Source organism: Equus asinus, chromosome 26, assembly GCF_041296235.1.
Source record: "Equus asinus isolate D_3611 breed Donkey chromosome 26, EquAss-T2T_v2, whole genome shotgun sequence".
NCBI lineage: Eukaryota > Metazoa > Chordata > Mammalia > Perissodactyla > Equidae > Equus > Equus asinus.
Window position 1 is genome coordinate 25,929,583 of NC_091815.1, and position 24,176 is coordinate 25,953,758.

At 43.3% G+C, this 24,176-nt stretch overlaps 1 pseudogene; it reads right to left on the minus strand.

Annotated features, from left to right (window-relative positions):
* Positions 1-14,554: 14,554 nt before the first annotated feature.
* Positions 14,555-23,933, minus strand: LOC106843262 (cytochrome P450 2B11-like; annotated as a pseudogene).
* Positions 23,934-24,176: the final 243 nt, after the last annotated feature.

A 24,176-nucleotide genomic window follows, 5' to 3' on the forward strand; every position in this document is an offset into this window, starting at 1 on the left:
CTTCCCTCCCTCTAGCTCCTGGAAACCACTATCACACTTCTGTCTCTGTGAACTGACTTGTTCTGGAAGTTTCATATGAATGGACTCATGCAGTAAGTGACATGTGTCTGACTTCTTTCATTTATCATAATGTTTTTGAGGTTCATCCACATTGTAGCATGCATCAGTACTTCGTTCCATCTATGGCCAAATAATATTCCGTTGTCTTTAAATACCACATTTGTTTATTCCTGCATGAGCTGATTGGCATATGGGTTGTTTACACCTTTGTCTATTGTGAGTAGTGCTGCTGTGGACCTTTGTGCACAAGGTGGCCCTACATTTGTTTTACTCTAGATGGGGAAACGGAAGGAAGGTGATCTTTACTCTTTGCCTCTGGGAATGAAGCTCTGGAAGGATGAGGTCAGATCTCCCCCATAAGATGCTGTTCGAGGTGGTTTTGAAGATTAAATGAGACAGTACTGATAAAGTGGCTAGAACAGTGCTTGGCAGCAAGTAAGCATTATTTAAGCAACTGATAAGCAAATAAATCCTCATCTTTGAGTTGATGCTCAGAAAGGTGACGTCAGTGGCCTGAGGTCATAGCCTGACTCACACCCCAGGCTGAAGACTGCCAAGGCTGAGTTCCTAGATGTGGATGACATTTGCAGATCAGGCAGGAAGATTGAGATGCCACAGTGAGTGTTAGACTTTCCCATCAGTTCTGTGCTTTGCTTGGTCTCATGTCCCATGCTGAGGGGCCCAGTCAATGCATGACTGGAGTGAGGCTATTCCATGGAGAAGAGTTGGGGGATAGCTGGTTTACATATATGGGAGAATGGATATGGGGATGGGGATCATAAACAGACAAAAATAATCCCCTCTCCTCCCCTGTTCCACTTTTCTCTACCTCAATCCCAGGCAGGAGCAGTGTTGTTTGGGCCTAGTGCTTAGGAGAACGGAGGCTGGGGGCTGTGGTGAGGTGAGGGGCTTACTGCATTTCAGATTACAGTTCCTTAGACAACCTGAGCTACACCTTCACCACAAGAGGGAAAGGGCAGGGCTTGAGGTCACACAAGAAGATAAAGAATGTTCCTCTTTTCCCTGTTGGGGCCACAAACAGTAGGCTTCAGTCTCAACTGGAGGAGGTGGCCTGAAAGAGAATTGTGAAATCTACTCTATAACTTCAGGAGGAAAACTGGGCACTGGTTCTTCTGCCAAGGGCTCTGACTGGTGGTTGTGCTGTGTGGAACTGACGTTGTTCAGGGACAAGTGATGGAACAATCAAATGATTCTCCAGTAGGGATGAGATACGTTTGCCGGAAACAGTTTGATAGAGAATCAATGAGTAGGGGGAAGAGCAAAGGGTCCCAAGGGAAGGCCAGGTGGAAACTGTACTGCCTATCACGACCTTGCTTTGGAAGTCGTGCAGTGGCACTTCCACTGCATACTATTGGTCAAACAGTTAAAAATTCCATTCACATTCAAGTGGAGGGGAAAGAGGATGTCTCAGTGTTTGCATGTTAGCATCACATTGAAAGACGAGTGGACTGGACAGCAGATACATACCTATACAGATATATAGGTATACAGTGGAAATCAACAAAAGAAACCTTAACTAAATTGGTGTAGGGAAAGCCTGTAGGAGGAGCTCTGAAACCCTATCACGTATCATCCATTACACCAAACAGGAAGAGACATGTAGAGTCTTGCATCTCTGACAGGAAGTGAAGCTACTTTACTACTAAAAGGAGATTTCTCTCCCAACCTAGCAGCAGCCCAGACAATGAGAAACGCTTCAACACAGCCAATGAGAAGCCATTGACACTCTGAACTGCTACTTTCCTCCAATGAACGTTCAGTTTATAACATCTCATCCCTACTCTCCCTTTTCTTCTACAAAATCCTGCTCGCCTCATTGGTTTTCTGGATTTGCCTATGGTTTGTCATAGTTTCCACAATCTGAAATGCAATTCTTTTGGTTATTCCAAAATAAACTCATTTTGAGATAAAAATAACAGGTGAATTTGCCTTTTATTTGATATCTATGGTGTCCAAAAGGTGGATCCAGAGAGGCAACCTCCTAGAGACAATGACCTCCAGTATGGAGTGAGGTACCCATTTGAAACCACTTGTGCTCACCACTTATGTGTGTTGCCACCTGCTTTTGGTGTGGAGAGTCTCCTCTCAGATACTGAGCTCTGCTCTCCTTGTGTGAGTTCTCAGACTTCATTCAGAATCGGGAGAGGCTTTGTCATCTTGAGGGAGGGACTTTGTCCTCCTGGTTCAAGGATCTGTCTTTGGGTTCAAGGTGTTGTCTTTGGTGACTATTCAGTTGTTTTCCAGAGGTAGCACATTTCCTTTTTGGGCTTGGGCTTGCTGACAATCCAGGAGTTTTCTTTGGTTTTCAGATTCCTTTTGGAATCAAGGCTAGAAATCCAGCAACTTTTCTTTTCTTTTTAGATTCTTTTGGCATAGGGCAAAGACTTCAGCAACTTTCTTGCATTTTCAGAGGAAATTTCAGAAATGGGATCCCAGTCATCCAAATGTTCTGAGAGAAACCCTCCTTCAGGGACCCTGGGCAGGTTTATGTTTAAGAGGGTTGAGTGCCCTACATGCACGTTTATAACTAATTGATCCAAACACACCAAAAGCAGTCCAGAATTTCAATGGCCATTATGGGCAACTTTGGATCTCCCCACACTAGCTTTTCTTAAAACCAAATTGGAAGACTGCAGCTCTAAAATTAAGCCCAAAAAATGGTATGCTTGTTTTCATTGGTACCTGGAGACTTCTGGATACTCACTTTCAAAGTAAATAATCAATAACCAATCTGTAGGTAAGACAGATATTTAAAGAGCTGATGTAAGGTCTAGTCTGGAAGCACTCTATTCCCCAGGGAAGAAAGAACTCTTGGAAAGTGTGTTTTACAACATGGTTATATACCATTTCAGAACAAAGAACATACAGCAACCATGACAGAAATATTTTTTTTCCCCAAAGTCACAAGGAAATATTTGGCAGAGTTTAGGATATATTCAGCAGGTCAGCTGAATCTTGATGTTCTGGGAAGAAATGTTTGTCTTCAGACAGCTACTGGCATTGGCTTCAGAGAAAGGGAGACACTCATCCCTATCTTTAAATAGTGCATTCCTTGTTTTGGGGAAATGTTCGAAGCAGATGTACAGTGCATGTTTGGTGGGCCATAAGTCAGGGTGCCCTGGGAAACACCAGTTTTAGGTCAAGTCATATTTAAACAAAATGGCTTCCCCATACATCTGAATATGCCCCTGTGTGAGCTACACATGTTCTTATGATGCAGCAAGGCTACTCTTACTGCATGTACCCAGGGAGTCTAGGCTTTCCCCGCATAGCTGGCTGTTTGTAAATTGGGTTTGTGGAGCCCAAGCACAGTTGGATGCAGTCTAATATCACATTCTTGTTGCTGTTTTTCTGTTAAGTGAATAGGCATCCAGTGTGGCTGGTTGCTATGATCATGGGCTTACAATGGCTTTAGGCCTCAGGCCTGCAAGGCTGTTATCAGCTCTGTTAGGATTGGAGCTGAGCAGAACTAGCCCCAGGCACAGGAGAGCCCAATTGTTCCAGGTTTTGGAAGGTGAGGCCAGTCTCCTTTGTGGCTATTTGTGAAGCACAGATTTTCTGCCACTGATAAGCCCCTCCCCTCAAAGGTCCAGTAACACCATCAACACACTCCTGGTCCATGCACACTTCCCAACCCCTGGAGTGTACCTAATCACCCCTCTGCAGTGGCCTGCACACTGTCCACCATTGTCCCCCACACTTTGCCTGCTCCTCATGCCGGCTCTGATCCATAGAGGCAGACACACTCACCTGTCTGCAGAGGATCAAGGCCCCCAGTCTATGAAGGCTGACAAATAGCCTGGGGGTTTGCTATTGGGTTGGGCCAGTCCCTAGGGCAGGCTGCCTGCCCTGGCTCAGCTGAATTAAATCTGTTCTTTAGTGGGCATGGCACACTCCTGGACTAACAGGCCAGGGGAACAACTCCAATGGCATCTGCTAACATCTGTGTCAGGACACCTGCACTAGGTCACAACAATGGCTGTCACCAATGTCTCATTCTCCAGAAAGGTCTCATCCCTCACTGAGATGCACCCAGAGCCTAGTAGGTGAGTCACTTTTCACCAAAGGACAGTGTACCTTTCTTTCTGGTGATTTTAGGTTGTTTTCAGAGATGAGTGAATTTGTGCATGGGCCATTTAAGAGCTGGCTTTATACCAAGTATGACCCATAGCTTTTCTGGAGGTAGTCCCCATTGCAGTTACTAGCCAGAAAATTACTAGTAGATATTATGACACTAATCTCAGTGGCACTGAGCCCAAAGGATGCTTACAGAGGTAACATGCCCCCATTCCTCCAGAAAGGGCTGTGTAAATTACAGTTGCTCCTGCTCAGCTGTGAAGCTCCACAGCTTGCAAAGGTGGCTTTTTTCTCTACAGAAGGAATTTCTGCCTCTCCCACCACAGTCGGGGATGTCCCATGTTGTGAGGGTTCTATTTACCCTGTTTTCAGTGCTCTCTCTGGAGTAATTTTTACAAAAATGGTTGTAACCTGGTTGTGTTCACATAAGGAGGTGAGTTCAGAGTCCGCCCACACTGCCATCTTGATGAGATCTCCTAATGTCCTTCATTTCTAATTTGGGGATCATGGTACCTATCTCATAGGGCTATTACAAGGATATAGAAATAGTAAAAATTAATAGAATTGAATTCTATTCTGCCCCATATTTATGATCCCATAAATATAGTTAGTGCTTTGTGTTTGTTTCTGTGTGTGAATTGTAGGGAGTGTGTGTGTGTGTGTGCACGTCTCTTGCACTGCATGTGTTTGTCTCTGAGATGTCTTCTTATCTCAGCCTGAGAGCCATGTACTTCAAGAGTTCTGAAAAATCCCCAGAATGTACATTGTTGTGAATGAGAATGATGCACTTGAGAGGGGAATCTATGGTTTCCATCAGATTCTCAGAGGTGTAAGGACCTGACTGAGGCAGAAGAGGCAGAAATTCCTCCTGGAGAGAAAAAAGACAGCTTCACAAGCCACAGAACATCGCAGCCAGGTCGCTGCAACCCTAAGGTACACAGCCTTCCCTGGAGGAGTGGGGTACCTGAACCGAGGAGCATTACCACTATAAGCATCCTTCAGACTCAGAAAAAATGAGATGAGTCTCATAATATCTGGCTTTTCTGGCTATTAATTACAAAGGAGAATACACCAAGGAAACCTATCTGATATAAGCAGAAAAAAGTCAGTTCATAAAGAGCCCATGAACAAATTCATCTGTTGGTTTAGTAACCTAAAATCAGCAGAAAGATAGGTGCACAGTCTTTTGGTGAAAAGAGACTCACTTGATAGGCTGTGGGTGCATCACAGTGAGAGATGAGACCTCTCCAGAGACTGAGAAATTGGCGGAAGGTGTCATTGTAACCTACTACAGGTGTGCTAACACAGATGCCGGCAGATGCCATTGGAGTTCTTCCTCTGGCCTGTTAGCCCAGGGGTCTGCCACACCCACTGGTGCATCAATTTAACCCAGCTGAACCAGAGCAGGGACTGGCCCCAATAAACAGAAAGCCCTGAGGCAAATTTTTGACCTGCACAGACTGGGTGCCTGGAACCACTGGAGGCAGGTAAGTGGCTCTGCCTCTGCAGGGAAGGGCATGCATGAGGAGCACTGGCATGGGAGGAGCATTGGGTGGAGTGTGTCGGGGCCTCTGCAGTTGGGCATATGGGTCCTCTCCAGGGGGCTGGGACGTGTGCATGGGCCAGGACCGTGTTGACAGTGTGTGTGGACCTGTGGGCTGTGGGGCTTATCAGCAACAAAAGACTTGTGCTTCACAAACAACAACAGGGCATTCGCCCCACCTTCCAAAGCTCGAAAGAATTGGGTGCTCCTGTGCCTGGGGCCAGCCCCACTCAGCTACAAAGCTGAGAGAGCAGGCAGCAGCCTTGTAGGTGGAGACCCACAGCAACTGTAAGCCCCTGAGGGTAGCAACCAGCCATCCTGGGGGCCTACAAACTTAACAGAAAATGGCAACAGGAAGGTGCTGTTAGAACTTCCAGCCAACTGTGCTGGGGCTCCCCAAACACAACAAAGTGACTGAAGGGTCCATAGCAGCCACACACTGCTGAGAATTACAAACGGCCAGCCAGGGAGACAGCCTAGACTCCCGGGCTACTGCAGCAAGAACAACCCTGCCACAACAGAAGGACACATGTAGCTCACACATAGGTCACTCCTGGAATATTTGAAACTGGTGACAAGAGGGAAGGACACTACTGGGCCTTAAAAGGCATGCCCTTCATAAGGCCACCTCTCTAAGATCAGAGGACGTAGCTTATCCACTTAATACATAGATAGAAGCACAGAGAAAGAGGCAAAATGAGTAGGAAAAGGAATACGTTGAAGCAAGGCAACAGGACAACACCCCAGAAGAGGAACTAAATGAAGCAGAAAAAACAATCTACCTGACAAACAGTTCAAACAAAAAGTCGTAAAGATGCTCACTGATCTTGGGACAAGATTGGATAAACACAATGAGAACATCAACAAAACATTGGGACCCATTTCTAAAACCTGTCAGAAATGGAGAAAACAATACTGGAATTGAAAAATTCACTAGAAGGACTCAATACAGGGTAGGTGGTACAGAAGAACAGATCAGTGAACTGGAGAAAAGACTAGAGGAAATCACCCAAGATGAACAGATGAAAGAAAAAGAATTAAAATAACAAGAACAGTCTAAAGGATCTCTGAGACAACATGAAGCAGATTACATTTGCATTATAGGTGTCCCAGAAGGAAAAAGAGAAAGACAAAGGGACAGAGAATGCATCTGAAAACATAATAGCTGAAAACTTGCCTAACCTAAGGAAAGAAACAGACACCACAGTACAGGAAGTACAGAGATCACCAAACAAGATAAACCCAAAGAGGTCCAAGTCAAGAAACATTGTAATTAAAATGTCTAAAAGAGAGACTCCTAAAACCTACAACAGAAAGGTGGAAAGACACATACAATAGAAAGCCCATAGTTATCAGCTGACTTCCAAGCTGAAACCTTACAGGCTAGAAGGGAGTGGCATGATATATTTAATGTGCAGAAAGGCAAAAACCTACAGCCAAGAATACTGTACCCAGAGACGTTATCACTCAAAAAGGAAGGAGAGATAAAGAGTTTCCCAGACAAGCAAAGGTTGAAGGAGTTTATCACCAAGAAGCCAGTTCCATAAGAAAGGCTAAAGAGACTTATTTCAGTGAATAAGAGAAGACCACAAATAGTAGTAAAAAAAATTATAAAAACACCAGGCAAAAAATTCACTGGGACAGGCAAAAATACAGTAAAGGTAACAGATCAACCACCTATGGAGGTAACATAGAGGTCAAAAGACATAAGCACTAAAATCACCTAACTCAATGATAAGAGGGTAGTGAATAAACACACACAAAACAAGTGGTTAGATATGATATCAAAAGCATGAAATGTGGGAGGAAGGGGGGTAAAAGAGTAGAATTTTTAGTGAGAGATCAAACAAAAGAGATCATCAACTCAATATAGATTGCTATATGTGTATATTATTATACATGAACCTCATGGTAATCACAAACAAGAAACCTATAATAAATACACAAATAAGTAAGAGAAAGGAAATCAAACATAATAAAAAGAAAGCCATCAAACCACAAGCAAAGAGAGGAAAGGAAGAAGAAAGGAACAGAGAAGAACTATTAAAACACTCAGAATAAAAGTAACAAAATGGCAATGCATACATATTTATCAATAGCTACTTTAATTGTCAATGAGCTATATTCTCCAATAAAAAGGCATAGGGGGCCTACCGGATAACAATACAAGACCCATATACATGCTGCATACAAGAGACACGCTTCATGCCTAAAGACTCTTGGAAACTGAAAGTGAATGGAAGGAAAAAGATACTTCATGCAAATGGCAAGGAAAAGAAAGCTGGGGCAGCAATAATTTTATCAGAAAAAATAGACTTTAAAATGAAAAATGTAAGAAGAGACAAAGGAGGGCACTACATAATGATAAAGGGAAAAATTCAACAAGAGGAAATAACCTTTGTATATATCTATGAAACCAAAAGAGGAGCACCCAAATACATAAAGCAATTACTAACAGACATAAAAGGAGAAATAGACAGTAACATGATAATAGTAGGGAAGTTTAACACTCCACTTACACCAGTGGATAGATCATCCAAACAGAAGGTCAATAAGAAAACATTGGCCTTAAATGACACATTAGACCAGATAGACAGAGGAGATATATACAGAACATTCCATCACAAAACCACAGAATACACATTCTTTTCAAGTGCACATGGAACATTCTCCAGGACTGGCCACAGATTAGGCCACAAAACTAGTCTCGGAAAATCTAAGAAGACCAAAATAATACCAAACGTCTTTTCTGACCACAATGGTATGAACCTAGAAATCAACTACAGGAAGAAAATCGCAAAAGCCACATATACGTGGAGATTAAACAACATGCTCCTGAACAATGGTTGGGTCAATGAAGAAATCAAAGGAGAAATCAAAAACTACCTGGAGATAAATGAAAATGGAAATACAACAGGGGAAAAGCTATGGCATAAAACAAAAGCAGTTCTAAGAGGGAAGTTTATGTCAATTCAGGCCAACCTAAACAAACAAGAAAAACCCCAAATAAACAATCTATCAGTGCACCAAAAGGAACTGGAAAAAGAACAAACAAAGCCCAAAATCAATAGAAGGAAGGAAATCATAAAAATAAGACCAAAAACAAATGAAATAGAGTCTTAAAAAAAAAGAAAAAAATCAATGAAACTAAGACTTGTTTCTTTGAAAAGATAAAAAAATTGACAAACCTTTAGCCAGACTCATCAACAAAAAAAGAGAGAAGGATCAAATAAACAAAATCAGAAATGAATGAGGAGAAATTACAATTCACACCTCAGAAATACAAGAGATTATCAGAGAACCCTACTAAAAGTTATATGCCAACAAATTGGAAATCTAGAAAATATGGATGAATTATTGGAAAGAAAAACTTCCGGAATTCAAGTAAGAAGAAATAGAGAATTGGAATAGACCAATCACCAGCAAGGTGATTAAAACATTAATCAAAAATAAAAGTGCAAGACCTGATGGCTTCCCTGGTGAATTCTAGAAACATTCAAAGAAGACTTAATATGCATCCTTCTCAAACTCTCCAAAAAAACTGAAGAGGAGGGGAACTCCCTAACTCATTCTATGAAACCAACATTACCCTGATACCAAAAGCAGAGAAGGACATCACAAAAGAAGAAAACTAGAGGCCAATATCACTGATGAACATCCATGAAAAAATCCTCAACAAAAAACCAGCAAATCATATACAATACTACATTACAAAGATCATACACCATGTTCAGGTGGGATTCACTCCAAGGATGACAGGATGGTTCCAAATCCACAAATCAACCAACATGATACACCACCTTAACAAAATGAAGAATAAAAACCACATGATCATCTCAGCAGGTGCAGAGAAAGCATTTAACAAGATACAGCATCCATTTGCGAGAAAAACTCTACATAAAATTGGTATAAAAGGAAAGTACCTCAACATAATGAAGGCCATATATGACAAACCCACAGTTAATATCATTCTCGCTGGAGAAAAACTGAAAGCTGTCCCTCTAAGAACAGGAATCAGACAACTTTCACCACTCTTATGTAACATAGTATTGGAAGTCTTGGCCAGAGCAATCAGACAAGAAAAGGAATAAAAGGGATCCATATTGGAAAAGAAGAAGAAAAACTGTCACTGTTTGCAGATGATATGATTTTATATATAGAAAACCCTAAAGAATACACTTAAAAACTTTTAGAAATAGTAAATGAATACAGCCACTTGCAGGATACAAAATGAACATATAAAAATTAGTTGCATTTTGACACACTAACAACGAAGTAGCAGAAAAAGATATTAAGAATACAATACTATTTACAATTGAACAAAAAAATAATAAAACATCTAGGAATAAACTTAACCAAAGATATGAAAGATATGTACAATTAAAACTATAAAATATTGCTGAAAGAAATCGAAGAAGACACAAAGAAATGGAATGATATTCTGTGCTCTTGGATTGGGACAGTTAGCATACTTAAAATTCCTTACTTCCCAAAGCAATCGACAGATTCAATGAAATCCCTATCCAAGTTTCAAGAACAATTTTCACAGAAATAGATTGAAGAGTCATAGAATTTGTGTGGAACAACAAAAGATCCAAATAGACAAAGGAATCCTGAGAAAAAACAACAAGGCATGAGGTATCACACTCCCTGATTTCAAAACATACTTCAAAGCTATAGTAACCAAAACAACACAGTACTGGCACAAAAACAGACACACACACATCAATGGAACAGAATCGAGAACCCAAAAGTAAACCCACACATATATGGACACCTCATTTTCGACAAGAGAGCCATGAACACACAATGGCGAAAGGCAAGTCACTTTAACATATGGTGTTGGGAAAACTGGACAGCCACATGTAAAAGAATGAAAGTAGACCATTATTTTAGACCACACAGAAAAATTAACTCAAAATGTATTAAAGACACGAATGTAAGACCCAAAACCATTAAAATTCTAGAAGAAAACATAGTACACTCTTCGACATCGGTCTTAGCAGCATATTTTCAAGTACCATGTCTCACTGGGCAAGGGAAACAATAGAAAAAATAAACAAATGGGACTACATCACACTAAAAAGCTTCTGCACAGCAATGGAAACCATCAACAAGAAGAAAAGACAACCAAATGATAGGGAGAAGATATTTGCAAACCATATATCTGATAAGGGGTTAATATCCAAAATATACAAAGAACTCATATCTCAACAACAAAAAAACAACAATCCAATCAAAAAACTGGCAAAAGACTTGAGCAGACATTTCTGCAAAGAAGATATATAGGTGGCCAACAGGCACATGAAAAGATATTCAACATCGTTAACTATCAGGGAAATGCAAATCAAAACTACAATGAGATATCATCTCATTCCCATCAGAATGGCTATAATTAATAGAATGGCTATAATTAACAAGACTGGAAACAATAATTGTTGGAGAGGATGTAGAGAGAAAGGAACCTTCATACACGCCTCATGGGAATGCAAAGTGCTGCAGCTACTATGGAAAACAGTATGGAGATTCCTCAAAATACTCAGAATAGAACTACCATGTGATCCAGCTACTCCACTGCTGGGTACTTATCCCAAGAACTTGAAAACATGAATACATAAAGGTACATGCACCCTTATGTTCATCGAAGCCTATTCACAATAGCCAAGACTTGGAAGCAACCTAGGTTCCCATCAAGGGATGGGATAAAGAAGGATAAAGAAGATGTGGTATATTTACACAATGGAATACTACTCAGCCATGAGAAATTACTAAATTCAGCCATTTGTGACAACATGGATGGATCTTGATGGCATTATGGTAAGTCAAATAAGTCAGAGGGAGATAGTCAACTACAGTATGATCTCACTCATAAGTAGAAGATAAAAATAATGACAAACAAACATATAGCAACAGAGATTGGATTGGTGGTTTCCAAAGGGGAAGAGGGGGAAGGAGGAGGGTGAAAGGGGTGATTAGGAACATGTGTGTGGTGATGGATTGTAATCAGTCTCTGGATGGTGAACATGACGTCATCTACACAGAAAATTGAAATATATAACAATGTACACCTGAAATTTATATAATGTTATAAACGAATATTACTGCAATAAAAAAGGAGAAAAACTATGGTAATTATGTGAGGTAAATTTATGTTAACTAACCTTGTTCTGGTAAACATTTTTCAATATATAAGTGTATCAAATAATCATATTGTATACCTTAATCTTACACAATACTATATGTAAACTATATCCCAATAAAGCTGGGGGAAAAAATTTAAAATATGAATACCATATGATCCAGCTATCTCACTGTTGGGTATTGATCCAAAGAACTGGAAAACACAAATGCATCAATTTACATGCAACCCTATGTTCATTGCAGCATTATTCACAATAGCCAAGATGTGGAAACAACTTAAGTGCCCATCAAAAGATGAATGGATAAAGAAGATGTGATATACATATATATACAAAGGAATCCTACATTGCCATTAAAAAAGACAAATTTGTGCCATTTGCAACAACATGGATGGACCTTGAGAGTATTATGCTAAGTGAAATAACACAGACAGAGAAAGAAATACACTGTAAGATTTCAATCACATGTGAGAGATTAACAAACAAAGAAGCACATAAATAAGGAGACTAGATTGATGGTTACAAGAGGGGAAGGAGGTGGGGGGAGGACAAAAGGGTCACGGGGCACATATGTACGGTGAACAATGGAAACTAGACTTTTGGTGGTGAACAAGATGTAGTCTATAAAGAAGCTGAAATATATAGCAAACACCTGAAATTTACACAATGATATAAACCAATGTGACCTCAGTAAAAAAAAGTTTTAAAAAAGAATCAGATGATCTTTCATTTTTAAAGAAAAAAGCATCTCAGAAGTACCCTGCTGGACCAGAACTTAACACTTTAGTTATATCTCTGAATAGGCTTTCCAGGAGTGGACCCTGGGGAGGCTGAAAAGAAACTGAGGGCAGGGGGGTTAAGCCAGTGTCATTCTGACCAACCCATAGGGTAGTATTTCAATATTTAAACAACACATATATCATACCCAAACACGCTATCTCAATATCAGTAGTGTGTGCATGACTCTCTTTCCCACTCAGCCCCAATCCAGGTCAGCCCTTGCCTTATCCATGCAGAGCAGGAAGAAATCAGTGAAGTCTTTTGGGGCACTGGGGTCCAGCATTCGTGCCTCTCCATGTTCTCTGTGGTAAAATCTTTCATTTCTTGAATGTTTCTGTACAAGTGAGTGTGTGTGCCAAGAAAGTGTTTCAAGATGCTGGAGAGAAGTTCAAATACCTACAAGGAAGCAGGGAAGGCCAGAAAACCTGTTCTATTCTCTGAGATTCTGTTGTGGGTATTGATATTGTGCACTGCACAACAGAAAGATCTGAAGGGCACCATTCACCACGAAACTTGGGAAATGCGCCTCCAAGTTGAGCAAACACACACACACGTACACACACTCATACACACACACAGTGCATGAAGAGCTGCACACTGCCACAATCATGCTTACATTTGCTGAGATGTATTCTCCCAAATTCCACACTTTTGGGAGGTCTGATTCCTTCCCCCAATCTGACTCATCACCTCACCTCAGAGGATGTAGGGGGTGACACAGAAATCCAACCTCTTGATGTCTGTTTGCTTCCTTGTCCAGGACAGAAAGCATCTGATTTTTCTCAGGGTCCACCTACCCAGATTCCTGGCCACCATGACATATTTGGCCTCACCTGCCTCTAGAAAGAGCTGAAATAGTGAGGATTTCATTCAGTAACTTTAGCAGCCTTTAGAATCTGATGTCCTGGTAATTAAAGTGCTCGCCAATGAAGAAGGAGCAGATGATGTGGGCCACAACGGAGTTAAAGAGGAAGGTGGGATCCAGATAGGCCCATGGGGATGAGAAGTCTGTCACGGGAGTACACGCATTGCCTTTCTTATTGGCTCTGATCTGACTGGTGGTTTCACTGACTGGTTTCTTTCTCTGCCCCTGGCCAGCCTAGCATTCAATGGGTCTCTGCATCTCACTTTTCTTTCTGGGAGTCTCTCCCTCTGTGTCTCTGGTTGCTTTTCTCTGGCTCTGTCTGGGTCTGACTTTCTTGGTGTCCCTGTGTCTCTCTCTGGTCTCATCTCTGACTTTCCTGGAGCCTCGGCCCCTTCTCCTTCTCTATCTTTTTATGCCCATCTCTTTGTTCTCCCTCTCCTTGGCCTCACTGACACTCTGTGTCTCCCCTGAAATAATTCTATTTTTACCTTTTCCTTTTTAAATATTTTCTTGCAGTTTCTGCTTCTGGATTGATCTTTGTCAGTGTCCTCAGTTGGTCTCTCTCTTGCTGTCTCTCTGTCTCTGCTCTCTGTTTCTCTGTCTGCTTTCTCTACCTATCAGTCTATCCTTCCCAGACTCCATCTCCCTGTTGTCCTCATCTTCTCTTTTTATGTCTATCTCCTTCTCCTCTCTCTCGCTCTGAACCTGTCTCCAACTCTTGGTGTCTCTCCATCTGCCATGTTCTCTCATTCCACCTCTCTGTCCCCATCTCACCCATCCCTTGTCTGCCTCTCCACCATTCTGTCCAGCCCAAGGGTTCACCCTGGGATTTCTGCAGCACCTCCATCACAGACTGAGCCTCATCCTTGATTCACTCCTCTATGCTCTGCTTGCTCATCCCAAACTGCTTCTTGGTGGCCAGATGAAGTCACCAAAGGACCTTCCAGGACTTTCCATTAGTAAAGATCACAACTTATTGGTGCAGCATGCAAAGAAGTTTGGGAGGGGGCAAGGGGTGTTCCCTCATTGTCTTCCCAATCCCCACCTCCATCCCCACTCACAAGTTCCCTAGAAGATCGAGTCAAACATGTGACCTTGGCCAGAAAATGCCTCAGCTTGATCCACCAGGGCCTCCCTCACTGCCTTGTACTCACACAGGATGACCATTGGCCGGGGCCCCAGGTAGATGATGAAGACATCCCTGTATATCTTGAGCAGCTGCGAGGGCAGGTCCAGATCCCACTCTCTCATTCCAGAGAAAGGTCTTAATGCTCACACTTGGATAATACCTTCCAGGGCAGCCCAAAACACTTTGTCTGCAGCCCCATCAGGGAAGAATGGAGATTTGAACTCTGTGGCCTCCTTCAAGCCTCCAACACATTCCCTCACCACAAGCATCCTCTCTTAGATTTTCCAAGAACCTCCCCTGTTTTGGTTTTAAAGAATTACAGAGACTCCCCACATCTGAGGTCTAGTATCTGCGTAATCTGCACAGGGACCTCTCCTCCAAATCCCCACAGGATCACAGCTCTAAATCTCAAGTCTATTGGAATTTCTCCCTCCAGTCTACCTTCCCTCCTTTCCTTCTCACAGGAATTCCAGAAGTTTCTCTAGTGGGCATTTTGGGCCAGGTCGTTGCTGGGAGAAGACAATCCCCAAGCTGGCCTGCGAAGTCCCACCCAGAGTTTGACCCCAAACTGCCCTTGCTGCATATAAGCTGTTTCCCATCAAACCACCTGCTGTTCTCTACCCCATTGCCCTCCCCATAGCACCACTTGGAAGGACTTGAGAAAGGCTTTTTAGTCTAGATGCAAAATATTCTTCAGGAAGGGCAGAGGCTACGGTCCAGGAGGGAGGTGACCCTGAGAGGTGGAGTGGCTCCAGAGAAACCTGGGCCAATGAGGACAATGAGGAGAGGATGGCCGGGAGTGCCATGGTCATCTCTGTGCCTGTCTTCCCTCCCGCTGTCTCTCTTAAAAGGCAGGCTACTCTGTTGCTTCTTGTTTGTTTCTGTGGTTGCTGGGGTGAGGGATATGCCATGGATGTACCTTGGCAGATTCTAGATAACATTCCAGAGGCAACAGAAAGTCTAAACGTGGAAAGTGAGGGATACACCAGAAGTTTAGAATCTTGTTTGGGTCCCAAGGCCACCTTCCCATTGTCCCTGCCTGGCCAGAGTGATCTCAGTGGGCAATGCTATTGAATGGAGAGCACCTCCCTCAAGGAAGGGAGTTGGTCCCAGCTGTGGACCTTGTGAGGCTTGGTTTAGGGTGGTGGCTCTGCAAGGGTGTCTCTCAGCCACTTTTGTCAGAAGGCGGCATTGCAGGATGAGGGATTGAGAGTAGCTGGCATTCAGAATTGGGGCACCTTGTGACTACTGGGCACTGGGATATATTCCAGGCATCAGAGGAGAATGAGATATGGATAAGGAAACATGATAGGGAGGCCTAGTGCCATGTTGGGTGGGTTTGAGGGCGGCCTTATTTAGCCATTTGTTTGTTCATTCATTCATTCCTCAGCAAATATTTTGAACACCTGTCTTGAGCCACACACTGTTCCAGGTGCTGAGAGTACAATGATGAACAAGACGAGTTTGCCTTGATGGAGCTGGCATTGAAGTGAAGGCGAAGATCGCACCTCGGAAAGACCACTAGTGACCTGACAATAAATAGGCCACATGTAAAATGGCAGGGATCACCACCTGACCCAAGATGTCAGGCTTTGGATGTTTATTTGAGTCTCAGGGCACATGGAGGGGAATATGAGGGAATCCGTGTCACCAGTTTAGAATCACACAGCTGAGGGGTGTGGCTGAGGAGGCCCTTTCATAGAGGGGAGAAGAGGATGAGGCAGTAAGAATGAGGATGCAGGAAGACGATAGTGTAGACTATGGTCTACAATATGGACGAACTTCTAGAAGGTCACAGTGAGTGAAAGACAGCAGACAGAAGAAGATCGCATGCTGCGTGATTCAGTTCATAAGCAATGTCCAGAACGGGCAAATCCACAGAGACAGAAAACAGACTGGTGTTTGCCAGGGGCTGAAAGGAAGGGGGAAGGGGGAGCAACGGCTAATGGGTACTGGGTTTTTTCCCCGGTGATGAAAATATTTGTAACTAGATAGTGGTGGTGGATGCACAACATTGTGAATGAACTAAATGCCACTGGATTATACACTGTAAAACGGTTAAATTTATGTTATGTGAATTTCTTCTTAACTTTAAAATATATGCGTGGGGAGAAGGAGTGTGGTGAAGACGTTGAGTTCTAGAGCCAGGAAGACAGAGTGTGAATCATGCTCCTCCACTCGCTAGTCATGTGACCTCGGACAATTGATGTTACTGCCCTGCCTCTGTTTACTTTTCTGTAAAATGAGTGTGGTCATTGTACCCACCACAGCAGTTAACAGGAAAAGGATTCTAGTACGGTCATGTATGCACAGATCCTGGAGGACAAGGAGTTGATAAATCATGGCTGTGGTTGTTCTGAGGAAAGGAGAATTCGCTCAGGGAGAGCTGTGCTCTGGGAGGTGGAACTGCAGGGATGCTGAGCCAAGTTTCCCCTTTTAGCCCCCGTTTCTATGTATACACCACTTCTGGAATTCTATTAACAGAGGAAAGGAAAACACTTCCTTGTGTCTTTAGAAGAGTTGCAGCATTATGGAAGGAGGTGAGGCTGCAGGAAGGACTTTCCCACAGAGGTGACAACCAAAGAGGGGGAAGGATACAGGCTTTCAGTAGGTCTCTCCAAGGGGGGAAGTTGTGGAGAAGGTCAGGGGCCATTCCCTGAAGAGGTGGGGATACTTCACGACCGTGGCACCCTTTGACCCCCTTCCCTCAGCCCCCTTGATGGGGAAGAAGCTGATCTGGTAGTTTGAAAGCACTTTGCTTACACCACTCGCCTGGAGTGTGAGATTGATGTCCTCAGGGGCCATGGAGCTGGCCATGGAGAAGTCCTGGGGAGGAGGTCAGCATCATGGCAGAGTGAAATTGCCCAAGATACTCTCCCCTCCAACATCCAAGAAAAAAGAGCCACCATAGTCCAACAGAAGACATCCTGACAACATAGAAACCTTGGAGAGACATGCAGCCACATGACGGAGGGTGGAGAGGCTGGAGCCCCCCCTCAGAGGAGCTGCAACGGGATAAGAAAGAACTTTGCTGTCTCCCCTAAAGACTGCTATCGGGACCCCAGGAGGATCCATAAGGGAAGGAGTGGGCAAGGGGTCGCTCGTTCATGGGATCACCAAAGACTCCCTAGTGCCCTTCCAGCCTAGAGGGAAGGGCTCTAACTGGGTGAAAGCTTTCGCGGGTTTGGGGGGTGGGGGGGTTACCTCATCAAGCCAAGACCCCAGGAGACCAGATAGTGAAAGCTGGTGAAGCTGATGGAGAATTCCCAGAGTGCACGCAGGAGAAACCATCCCACGCCCACCCTCCCGCCCAGCGCCCTGACGCTCTAGGGCCTGGGATCTCGGGGGAAGGTGGAGGGCTCAGAATACACGGCTCCCAACCCCCACCCAGTGGTGATGGGCTGTAACTGCAACTGAATAATATCAAAAGGAGACAGATCTGACCTTCCAAAATCAGACACTACATCAAATCTCCAGACCTGAGAGAAAACAACAAGCACCCAGAACTCAGTCGTGAGGACACAGAAATATGTAAGCTAAATGAGAAGTTCTGGAGGATGGTGGTGAAGAAGAGGGATAATTCAGTGTGAGCAATGCCTCGCCAAGGAAATGCCCTTTCCTGTGGGCACAGAACATCGAAAATGTGGGCTTGGGCAGGATGCACATTCTTTGCCCTGTCACATTCCAAAGCCCAGACACCTGCGACCATTGCAAGAGATTGGTATAATACTGGACTTTAATCCACAATTCAAGGTGGACTTTTATGGGGTTCCCAAGCCCTCTGAATCCAGGCACAAATCTCTGGGTGGATGTGCATTGCACAGTTTTCCAAGAGAGAGTTAGTATCTTCTGTTAGATTTCCAAAGGGTTCAGTGGCCCCACAGAATCTAAGGACCCACTCCTGCTTGGATGTGTGTGTGTGTGTGTGTGTGTGTGTGTGTGTGTGTTTGCCTCCACATGTAGGTGAGTGCTTATTTCTGACATAACATTTATGTCCTTCATTTCCAATATGGGGATATGGCACCTATCACATATGGCTATTGTGAGGTTAAAGAAAGAGTTTTGTAAAAATTATTAGAATAGAATTCTCTTCTGTCCCATATTTAGGGTCCTGTAAATGTATTTAGTTCTGTGTATTTGTTTCTGTGTGTGTTTGGTGGGAAGGGTGTGTGGGATGGGTCTCTTGCACCACATGTGTTTATCTGTCTCAGGACTATCTTTTCATCTCAGCCTGAGAGCCAGCCATTTCAAGAGGTCTGAAAAGTCCCCAGACTGTACATAAAATTGTGAATGAGATTGAGGCTCTTGAGAGGAGAGACAGCGGCTTGTTTCAGATTCTCAGAGATGTAAGGACCTCCTCCCCCAATAGACTATATACACTTGCTTGGAGAGAAATGAGGACAAAAGGAGTCAAATACTCAGACAGACACTGAGAGCCTCCAGCTTTAGCTCCATGGTTCTTCATCTGCAAGCTGACGATCTTGGAAGGTCATGTCAAGGTCAAGTTTACAGGCATTTGCTAGACCTTTCAAGTTGATAAATGCTGCGCCTGTGTGAAGCTATCTGAGGAAGGGTCCACATATCTATGGCACGTCCAGAAGTCAGGAGACACCAGCTTGGAGATACTTGGGGTGGGGCTCCAGACTCGTTCTTCTCCTATAACTGGTTCGTTGACCCAGCTCTTTCCAGAACAGCCTGATGCCTGTTATCTCCCTCCCATCCTATCCTTCTCATCCCTCAGGCTGTCTGTTTGAACACACCCTCATATTCCTATGGCTAAGACACCTTTTTGGCTTGTCTTTTCTTTATTTCTAAACAATGCAGTGTACCTCAGTCTTTTTCCCTGTCTACACTTCCTGTCAGGCTCCGTTTCTCTGTCTCTCTTCTCTTTGTTTTTCTTTTCTGGATTTCTTCCATCTTATTTACTCCCTCTCTCTGTCTATTTGGATCTGATTCTGTCTACAACTCTCTTTCTCTCTCTTATTTTTCATCTGCCTCTACAGATCCCTTTTCTCTATTTTCCTATTTCATCTTGTCTGCTTATGTCACTCTTCTTTTTTCTCTCTCTCTTTTCTGTTTCTCTTTCTCTTCCTCCCTCTTTCCCTCCTCCTCTATTTCCTCCTCCTCCATCCTTCTTCTCCTTCTTTCTCCCCTCCTCCCTCTATCTTCTCACATTCACTCTGTCTCTTTCCACCACTATCTCCCCTGTCTCTGTCTCCTTCTGTGTCTCTTTTTGTCCCTCTCTGACTTCCACTCACTCTTCACCCTTATCCTCTTCTGTATTCCGCACCACGGGCTGCCTGGGTTCTTCTACTTTCTCAAAGCGCCATGCCGTCTCCACCTCCAGGCTCTGCCATTACTGTTCCCTTTGTGTGAAACACTTGTTCCACTGCTGGTTGACGCTCAACCATGAAGTTGTAGCTTAGAAGCCAGTGCTTCTCACCAACATACCAAGACTTGTCAGTGCTTTCTATTCTGTGCTTCCAAAGCCCCCTTTAGAGTACTTATCACAATTATGATTAATTATTGTAATAATAACCAACCCCTATGAGCACTTACATTGTGCCAAGCAGTTCTAAGTACATTGCAAGCAATAATTCATTCAATCAGAAATTATTTTGTGACCATGAGATGAATGCTCATTTCCCTTGCTGGAATGTAAATTTCCTGGGGCAGAAAGAGTGTCTCTTTGTGACTTGTCTGATGTATTATCTTCAGCCCCTGATAGAGCATTGGTCTCACAGTAATGCTCAACAGATACTTTTTAGTAAGATGTGGAGATGTTAAAATACTTACCCAGGGTCCAGCTTACCAAGATATGTCCTTGGCACATGTTCTCATTTCTCAAGCCCCCTCTGTGGTTATAGTGAAGACAGACTGGGTTTGTGCAGGTAAAGCAACTGGCATATACTCACTGCTCAATAAACAAAGATCTCTCCTTGAGTTTTTCTCAAGGACAGGATGGCATCTGCACTCTGCTGTCTTCGAAAGGGAATGTGTCCAGCTTACCTGTGGAGAGGAGGGTAAAAGCTTCATTCTTCTTCAGTGCCCCATTGGCATTCAGAAATTGGTCAGGGTTGAAGGCGTCTCATTTTTCAAAGTAATGTGAGTCATGGAGAGCAGAGTTCAGGCTGGGATATACTTCAGTGCCCTGAGGGAGGGTCACGAGATCAGGGATATTGCCATCCCCTTCCCCATTCCATCCGTAGGGGGAAAAAAAAACAAGATGGCCCTGGTAATAAAACCAACACGAGGTCAAGTTTGGAGATTAAGGTAAACCAGGATGCCCCCCCGGGAGAAATGTGGGATCTCAGTTGGCCTCATTTTGGGTATGATGTCTCTGGTGACCACATGGGGCACACCAAGGGGGATGAGGTCTGAGAATCTCTGAATATTGTTGATGACTGCGTTATTATGGTATTTTGGCTCAGTCATCAAGTGCTGAAGGGTGATGTGAGCTAATGACCTGATCAATCTACTTGTGGACTCTCTCTGCACAGAGGAGTGAGACTAGTGAAGCTCATTTCAAAGAGGCATTTCAGCAGGGACACTGATCCATGGGCCAATAAGCCAGGAAACACCTCCAGTAAAGGTTAGATTATTGACACCTCTCAAAGCAACCAGCGTGGGGTGGGGGAAGGAGCGAGGAAGCAACAGGAATTCTCACCCATAGAAATCTGATGAATGTTATGGATTTTCTCCCCACATGCACAGGTAAACATAGACACACACATACCCACATGCACCACAATTTTGCATAGAATTTCTGATCCATAACCCTAACGTTTGAACCTATCAAAATTCTACAAGATGAGTAGAAAAATGAATACTTGTGTATCTAAGAAAGACAAGGCACTGTGTTAGGTCTTCGGGAATGTAACAGTGAAATATATCAATACATAAACCCAGGGAAAACTGGATAAATAAATGAATACATTAATCAATCTATCGATCAGTTCATGAATGGAAAGATTGATGACTAGAAGAACATTAGTGAATGTATGTATGTATTTACTTATCAATCAATAGATGAATAAATGAATCATTAACTAACAAATTGTCCATAGATAAATAAGTCACATGAATGGGTGAATGGCCAGATTTAAGGAGGAATAAGTGAATGAATAAATTAGTGAGGGAAGAGTAAATAAAGTAATAAATGGAGGAATGGATTGAATGATGGACAATTAAATCAAGTATGAATAAATGAGGGAATTATTAAGGAGGTAAATGAAGGAATAAATGGATGAAGCATGAATTGAAAGACTGATTGATGGAAGAATCAAGGACTCAGACCTAGCTCACAGAAGGAAAGATGGATGTATGAATGAATGAATGGGCCAATGAAGCAATGACAATTAGTTCATTGAATTAATCACTGTTTCAAAGGATGAACAGATGAATCAATTAATAAGGAATGGAAGTGTATGTTTTTGGGTAAATCATAGGTAAAAGAATCTGAGGATACAGGTTAAGTGATGAATAAAAGGACAGACAGATGAATGGATGGATGGGTGGATGGATGGATGGATGGATGAGTTGATATTTAATTTTGAGAGAAAACAGTGGGAGAACAGATTGACAGATTTTTCATGCATCCATCCACCAACAGGGCTTGCCTAGTCGTGGGCTCCTTCAAAAGCTGCAGTGCTCCAGGTGTAAGAGGAGAACGCATCATCTCTCATTGATCAAGGACCCATAGCCCCAATTCTGTTGCCTCAAAAAGGGTCAGAAGATCCTCCCTTGATTTGCTGTCCCCAGCCCACCCACCTGTGATGTAGGGGTATTTGAACATGAGCAGAAATCCATGGTGGAGAGTGGTGCTAGTAGTCTCTGTACTAGCGAAGAAGAGTGAGAGCACAGTGATGATGAGGGTCTGCTGGTGGAACTTGCTGCTCCAGCTGGACTTCTTCTCACTGCACACATGTCTCAAGGTGCCCTTCACTGGTTTCTCGGTACCCCTTACCATGTGGTTCATTTTGCTTTTCTCTATCCTCTGCCCGTGCAACCATACATCTCTACTTCTGTCTCTTTCAGTCTCTCTTCACTCTATCTGGCTCTGTTTTAATTTCTTTCTCCATCCGTGTTCTTCTCTCTCTTCATCTTCCAGCCTCTTTCTGCCTCTGTGGGTCTTTTCACCTGTTGCTGTGTTTTTGCCCCTTGTCCTATATCTCCTCTAGCTCTCTCTCTCGTTCTCCTCCCTACTTTCGCCTTCCTTTGATCTCCCCCTTGATTCCCTCTCACTTCTCCCCTCACTTTTCCTAATCTCCCCTCCTCATGCTCTATTTTTCCCTCCCGCTCTTCCCCACTCACTAAGCTTTTCCCTCCCTTCTTCTCATCCCCATCTTTTCCTCCCTCCCCTTCCTTCCAACTTCCTTCTCCCAAACCCCACTTTGTCCATGAGGAGCAGGTAGGTATCGATGAAGTCCGGGGGTTTGCTGGGGTCCAGCATTTCATGGTGCTCCTCCACACTGCAGCCAATGAAGACTTTGATTTCCATCAGGTTTTGGTGGACTTGCCTGTGAGTACCAAGAAAGTTCTTCAGGAAGACAGAGAAGAGCTGGAACACCTGCAGAGGCAAGAGACAAGGGGCTGTGAGGTCTTCCTGGGGCTGAGGTCACAGGGAGGCTGCCCCTCCTTGTGACCTGACGGGTCCTGATACACTGAGAGGAGATTTCTCTCTCTTTCTGTCTCTGTCTCTCAGTCTCTGTCTCTGTCTCATTCTCTCTGCATCTCACACTCTGTATCTGAGTCCCTCGCTCACTGATTCTATGTCTCCTTTTATCAGTAATTCTCACATTTTCTCTTTCTGCATCTTCCTCTCTCATCCTCATGTATTTTGGTTGGTCTCTGCCCCACGTCTCCGTCTCTTCTTTCATCTCTATTTGTCCCTGTATGTCTTATATTCTTATAATGTCTCCGGGCTTCTCTTGCCTACCTCAGCAGTTTATCTGTTTTGCTCAAACCTCTCTATGACTCTTTCCACCTTTTGCAGCTCCCTTTCTGTGTCAGGCATTGAAACATGATGTTTACACAAGATGAGCCTACTGACCACTTAGGACTATTTATTTATTTTGGGGCACATTTGTATTGTTTTCTCTGATGATAAATGTAATACTCAAGTTGTTGCAAATAACTGAAAAAAATCAGAAATATATCAATTTAAAATTACCTCTTACTCTCTCCTTCTATAGATAAACAATTCTTCACTTTTTGGTGGATCTCCTTCCAGGCTTTTCTCTCTACATGGTTGTCTATGGCAGGAGAAAATTGAAATTGCCTCTTGGACTTGTCACAGATACTCACCCTGGACCCCATTCTGGAATTGTAATAGTCCCAACTGTGAATCTGACATACACCTGGTGAAGAAAGATAGGCATAATGTTCTGCCATTTAGGGTTTTTTTTTTTTTTTACTGAGTTCATGATCGTTTACATCATTGTAAAATTTCAGTTGTACATTATTATTTGTCCCTCACTATATAAGTGCTCCCCTTCACCCTTTGTGGCCACCCCCCAACCCCCTTCCCCCTAGTAACCACTGAACTGTTCTCTTTGTACA